The sequence below is a fragment of the Puma concolor genome, chromosome A1, assembly GCF_028749965.1.
Source record: "Puma concolor isolate L17-30 chromosome A1, mPumCon1.1.hap2, whole genome shotgun sequence".
NCBI lineage: Eukaryota > Metazoa > Chordata > Mammalia > Carnivora > Felidae > Puma > Puma concolor.
Window position 1 is genome coordinate 144,594,068 of NC_141667.1, and position 7,458 is coordinate 144,601,525.

The window sequence follows — 7,458 nt, forward strand, 5'->3', positions numbered from 1 at the left end:
TTATTCTACATTTACACATTTTGGTAGTGACAGAACATGGCAAATGCTTAGGTGAATCAGAATTAGCTGAATTCCATCTTATGAAGAATTTTGGGAGGAGAAGAGTTTTAAAAACAGGAGTTGAAACCTAGGCATTTCAGGGGTGCGTGGGTGGCTCAGTCGTTTGGGCATCCTATTTTGGCTCAGGTCATGATCTCACGGTCAGTGAGTTCGAGCCCTCTGTTGGGCTCTGTGCTGACAGCTCGGAGCCTGGAGCCTGCTTCAGATTCTGTGTCTCCCTCTGTCTCTGACCCTCCCCTGTTCATGCTCTGTCTCTCTGTGTCTCAAAAATAAATAAACATTAAAAAATTAAAAAAAAAAAAAGAAACTCAGACATTTCTTTCCCTTTGTCTTGGGGGGTTGGCTGGGGATGGAGGTCACTTTTATTTCCCTCCTTTTAATATAGGAATAGCTTATTCTGATCTCACTCCTTGGATGACTAAAAATTAAATACTTTTTTAATTCAGTGAGAAATAATTTATTAGACTGGTGAAAAAGAATGGGATCTTCCAAAGGATGATGTGTTCAGGAAACTAGCAGCTACAAACAAATGTACAAAAAACTACATTACTATTTAGTCTGGTAATACTAAGGAAGGAGGCTGCTGGTAACTCCATATGGGATCGGCTACAACAATGACATCAACTCCTGATGGACTCAATGCAAACATAGGGAAATGTGAAACTTCCCCTCATTAATCAACCAAGCCCAGAAAATAACTTTTCCATAGATCTTGAAGATAACTAAATGTACACTGAGTGAATATTGGTAAATTTGATGATCTGGGTAAATATCACCTGTGTCTTAAAAAGAAAATAAGTACCTGAAATAGATACGTTACTGAAAAAGTGGGAAAAGTTTAGGGACACAGCATAAAATGTAGTTGTATCTTTATGTAAAGAACCTTAGAACACTTTTCCCCCCTTTTTCTCCCATGAAGGCTGGACACTGTTCGGTAATGGACAAGCAGTGATAGTAGAATTTAATGAGCCACTCTGAAGGGATGTAATCTAACCTCCACTGCAAACTTCAATCTTATTAAAACAACTAGACTGCACATTTATCAAAAGTCTGGTTCTTTGGAATGAAAGCCTGGTGCGATAAAGGTGCTGTAGCCTCTTTACCATAACTTTTATTTATACCCTCCTTAGAACAAATTTTCTGATTCAATAACCATTACCACGTATTCACTGATACCTTATTTAAAAAAATAATACAGTGTCATTTCTGTCTCAGTGAAGCACTGATGAAATATTCAGAAGTTAAGGGTAAGTAATAAAAGGCTCATTTGGCTAGAAATAAGCTCATTATTGTTTGCTATCCTTGCCTTCTGAGACTGAAGATCAGGGCCTTGCTGTGATGATTTCTTTTGCCTCATGCGTTTACGGGGTGCTCTCCTGTGATGTAACAGGAGTTAGAACCTACTGAACACAACCTGAGGGGGGGGGCAGAATATGCCTCCTCAAAAAATACCACTTTGACATACTGATTATTTTGAATTAAAGTTATTTAAGAAAAAGCAGGTGCAAGGACATTCTGACCCTCCAGTGTCTCTCTGAGAGCAGGAAATGAATTTCCTATGGGAGGGCACCCTCCCTATACCAGGAGGGAAGAAAGCATCCTTATCACCAGAGATAGGAAATTCAGGGCTAAGAAAACTGCATAAAAAAGATGGTTACTTCGTCACTTATTTACTACCCCAAGTCCAAAATCCTTTGTTTTGTCAATTCTACACAAATGTATCGTTTCTTTATCTAAAGGGTATAAAGGCTGTCCGGTCACTTCTTTGAGCCTCCTATCTTTGGGACTTCATATAATTAGAGAATAGACAGAGAACCGAGAAGAGAAGAAGGAAAAGTTTTCTTCCCCTACATTCAGTAACATGTGGAAATTTCTTTATTTTTCCAATTAATTTGAATCACTCCATATACATGTTTTTAAAGACTTTTATCAAGCCGCGTTTTACGTGTGTGATGTTGAACACTATACACTGAGGAAGGATGAATGGAGATAAAAGCCTAAGGATACAGTGTGATTATCAGGTTCTATCAGGAAAGTAAAGGTCCACTGATATATTTGTAAGATGATACTGGAGTAGAGTGGCTTCTAATGCAATATGACTGTGTCCTTGTAAGAAGAGAAAAGACACAGAGATGATAATCACAGAGAAGGAATGTGAGGAAATGGAGAGAGAGAATGCCGCGTGTTGACAAGAGTGGGGATTGGAGTGAAGCATTTGTAAGTCAAGGATTGCCAGCAACACCAAAGCTAAGGGAAAGACATTGTAGTGATCATCCCCCAGAACCTTCAGACAGAGCAAACGGTGCTCTGTCTGTTTGGAGCTCACTCAGCCTCCAGAACTGTGAGAGAGTATCTGTTTTTTAAAGCCACCCAGTTTGTGGTACTTTATTATGGTAGCTCTGGGAAACTAATACGCTCCCCCAGAATGCTACTGGAAGGCATATCAAATTCCCAGCTAGTGTGGAGAAACCCAGCTCAAGCCTGGGCGTGGGAGCAGTTAGGAAAACCAGAGGCAATGGTCTTTATAAATAAGTGTTAGCACTTTGGGAAGACATTACAGATAGTGAATGAGACCTAAAATTTTAAAAATGGAACATTTGCACTTAGGAGCAGATAAGGACCTCAATGAGCCATCCGTAGATGTTGAGGGAGGTTGAGTGGTGTCAATATTGGCTATTACGCAGACGGGGCACAGGCACAGTTCTCCTATGACCTGGGCTCCTGACAGAATCCAACTCTTGGCAGTATACTAAGTTTTAAAGTAAATTTGCTTAGGGGTGCCTGGGTGGCTCAGTCGGTTGAGTGTCCGACTTCGGCTCAGGTCATGATCTCTCAGTCCGTGGTTTCGAGCCCCGTGTCGGGCTCTGTGCTGACAGCTCAGAGCCTGGAGCCTGTTTTGGATTCTGTGTCCCCCTCTCTTTCTGACCGTCCCCGACTCATGCTCTGTCTCTCTCCCTGTCAAAAATAATCATTAAACAAAAATTTAGAGTAAATTTGTTTATACTGATCAATTAAGTAACAAATGCAGGGGGGCAGTAAAATTGTTCTCCTCAATTTATCACTTGAAAAACATATTGGTGGACCTTTCTTCCACAATACAGCCTGTGAATCATGCTGTTATTTCCAAATACGGTTACATTCAGAGGTACTGGGGTTAGGATGTCAACATGTTGTTTTGGGAGAACATAATTCAAGAGTGTTCAAACTTGACTAAGAGCTTCCCAGGCACCAAAACAAAAGGGATTCTATGAATCAATAAGGAATCATCGCATTCAGATAAGGGAAAACCCAATGGTTCCTTGGATGAAGTCACACTTTTATAATTTGCCAGAGAGATTTTTCACGTGAGACCTTCTAGAGATCATTCTGAAGTATGTAATTCCTCAGATTCACCAACCACAACATACACAAGATACACAGGCTGTGACAGGATGGCCTGGAAGCAATGGCAACATCACGGTATGTTCACTGTTGCCACGTATTCACAGACTTTTCAGAACACTTGAATCATTTTTTTTTTTAGGTTGTGAGTAGAGCTTTTATTAAGGGAAGATTATTAAGGTAAATCTTCCATTTGTCTAAGGCAAATACATTTGTGGAGTCACAAAAATGAAGGAGCAATTTCAGCCAGAATGAAGTGAGTTGTTGTATCATATGACACAATTTTGGAAAGGCAGTGCTGTCCTCCCAACCAAGTGTCTCCATTACTTGCTTCCCAGTGCTAGAAATTTATTGACGAGGAAGCTAAGACTTTTATTTTATTACATACTAAATACTAAAACGTAGAAGGCAAGTGTGTACTCCAAGAATTAAAAAAGGAAAGAAAATAGACTGAAAGTCATATTGATGTGTTAATGATCTGTTCTTTCTTGCTAGTAGAGGGCATGGAAGTCAAACATATAGCATGTATGCTATCATTTACTAATCCATGCCCTTACCAGGCATTACTAATGAATCATGGTTTTATTTTTTTTTATTTTTATTTTTTATGAACATTTCTTTAATTTGAAATTTGTAAGGAAAGATCACACTAAAAACCAAACTATCTCCCACTATTTTTCTGGCCCTCTACCTGATGCCCAGTTTTTGTTTCCCAGAAGCCCATGCTCGCAAAATGAGATGCATGCCCAGCCATGGGCAGAGCCTGTTCCTCTGTCCTTCATCTATTCTTTTGTGTCCAGCAGCCCAGTCAGGCCAGTGTGTCATTCCAGAGCTCCTTAAGTATTTCATGGCAACTTTCTTCCATTTCATTAAAAATCAAATCTGCAGATTTTATTGTACCCATAATGTGATGAAAATAAATAAAGTTTAGGAAATGGCCATTGCATTGCCATTAGGTAGAACTTTTATGGATACTAAAGTTGAGACAATAACCTTTTCTTCTTACACCCAAGCTGAATTTTTCGTGGAACAGGCTGGTACCCTACTCCAAACTACCCCCAAGTACATTTATCTCTTCACCGGTAAAGTGGGGACAATAAATATTAAGGAGTTTTGAGATCTGTATGTGTATGCCTAATGTGTGACTATTCTAGCAAGGTTTTTGGAGGTTTAAATAAGTGACAGTGACAATGTTGAACTTTTGAGCCTGTACTGTCAGAAAAAAAATAGTTAATAAATTCCTCCATCATTTTCTCTCTAACCCCCATACCCCCACATACATTGTTTGCATTCTGAGACGCTGTTATCCGCAAAGGCCAACTTGGAACCTTGTGTGTTTCAAGATACCACGCACTTCTGCCCTTCCTAATGAATGTCCCCTTTTATCAAACCCAGTTGTCCTTCCTGTGAGATGTTTCTCATTAATGAAAATTCTCCATATTTCACTGAACTGAATAAAACCATCTCCTTAATGATCTTGTGCATTATGTCTTGACAGCAACTATCATTTATTTTTATTTTTATTTTTCAAACTAAACACAAACTTTAGGCCATATAGTTTAATTATGACATGGAATAAATCTGTTTTTAATGAGTCAATCCTATGGAAATATTGCCTCATTAAGAGTTAAAGAATCCATGCTATTTTTTCTTTTAAAAACCACTGGCTACTTTACAGAATTGACATCTCTTTTATTAGAAAACACACAGAAAAGAGAAGAGGTTTGCTCTTTGTGATTATTATTTTTTTTTACATTTGCTCCTGTAAGACATATGTTTTGGCCTGTGGTAAAATTTTATTTATTATGTAGTTAACCAACCAATGTACAAGTCTATTAAGTTTTATAAGAATGTGTTTAGGTTTTAAGATGAAACAATTGAACTGGGGAGTTCTTTTAACCCACAGGGCAGCTCATCTTTACCTAGTCCTGTGTCTATGCATAAATATTCTTACCTTACTATAACGTGGGTAAAGTTAGAAAACCAGAGTCATAATCCTTTAAAGAAATAGCAGCATTTGTTTCCATTTAATGACAGAGTTCCTTTTGCATGCATTCTTAAAGAATTCTACCCAATTTTACTACTGGGATATTCTGACGGTTGCCGTTTACAGATATGGATCATTCATTTTGAGTCAAATTCTTAGTTTTTGGAGGATCAAAACCTACACACCCGAAGACTGATGGGGATTCTATTTGAAAGTATTCAGTTAGGGCTGGAAAGTACATGTCCATAATGGATAGCTTAAAGTTGCCTTTTTTTCTCAGCAGTTCTGGCTGCTTCATTCAGAGCCTGAGGCTGTTCTGGATTTATAGTGCACCTTATTCACTTAGAATAATATAAATAGCTTTTCTTTTTATCAGAAAGCAGATAACTAAAGTGAACAAAATTACAAGACACGTATGTATGTATTTAAGAACGTGAATTGTTGAACAGACTCTCGGGGATGATGGCAGTGTAGGAGGAGGATCCTGAGCTCACCTCCTCCCCTGGACACACCAAGACAACTACATGTAATGCTTCTCACTCTGAAAACAACCTGAAAACGGGCAAAACAGACCTTCCATAGTTGAAGATATAAAGAGAAGGCCACACAGCAAAGGGGAAAAGCAGCAGAGACACGGTTGGGAACCAAATGCCCCGTGTGGTTGCCCACAAAAGGGAGGGATATTACAAGCACAGAGGAGTAAGGAGATCAAGCCCCACACTGGGCACACTTGGCCTTCAGGACCTTCACCAGGAACAAGAGATACATAATATCTGGCTTTGAAAATCAACAGGGCTTAACTCTGAAAGAGTCAGAGGGCTATAGGAAATGGTCTCCAAATGTAAAGGGACAGCATGCTGTATCAATCAGTGTGATACTTAGATCAGAGGTAGAAGTATGAAAAAAGCCTGGGTTATATATGGAAATGTGCCGAATAATTTTAGGACATATGCTGGAGGAAGAAGAATCTGAAGGACCTTTCTCCAAGGATAGAAGAATTAGTGGATGCCATTTTTCTTGCTTTCTTTCAACTTATCAGACATTTTCAGGAGTCAGTTCTAACATTCTCTATCTACCCTGCTTACACATATTGCCCCACTCTGGTGTCCCCCTGCAGACCTGCCCCACCCAACACAACCACCTGGGAAAGTGCCCCTCCATGTGGTTCCAGCCCTGCCACACCCAGCAGGCAGCCTCAGTTGGACCGGCATCCCCGCAGAGCGACTATGGCTTGGCCACTGGGTGTTAAATGGCACTACTCCAGACTAACCCCAACCCCAGGGAGAGGGGAATTAGCCCTAAACACCAGGGTGCCCACAGTAGCTACAGGTGACCTGTCAGTCAGCCAAGCTGGGGCATCCCTTGCCCACCAGTGCAACCATGGCAAAGACCAGGAGAACAGAATGGCAAACACAGGCCACACAGGGGACATCCCTGGGGCATCTGGTTCTGGTGATGGCAGGGTGGGGGGTGGGGGGGGGATTGTGCCACAGGGCACCAATGGATTACTTTTATATGAAGCCATTACTTTCAAGACCAGGAAAGAGCTGACTTACTTCAGACAAAGTAATGAACACCAACAATATGACAAAATGAAACAGAGTAATATGTTCCAAATGAAAGAATGAGACAGAAAAACAGAAACAGAGCTAAGGAATCTACCTAATAAATAGTTCCAATGGTCATAAAGATGTTCATCAGTGTGAGAGAAGATGAATAAACTCAGTGAGAACTTCAAGAGATAGAAAACATAAAAACTGTAAGAGATAGAACTTCAAGAGATAGAAAATACAAAAAGAACAAGTTGATGTGCTGCTTACCATAGATACACTTCAGACCTAAAGATACATGCACACTCCAAGTGAAGGGATGGAAAAAGATTTTCCATTTGAATGGAAGTAAAAACAAAACAAAACTTGGGGAGCAATATTTAGATTAGACAAAACACTCTTTAAAACAAAGTATGACAAGAGATGAGAGCATTACATAATGATAAAGTCATCGATGCAACAAGGGGACGTAGCAATTAT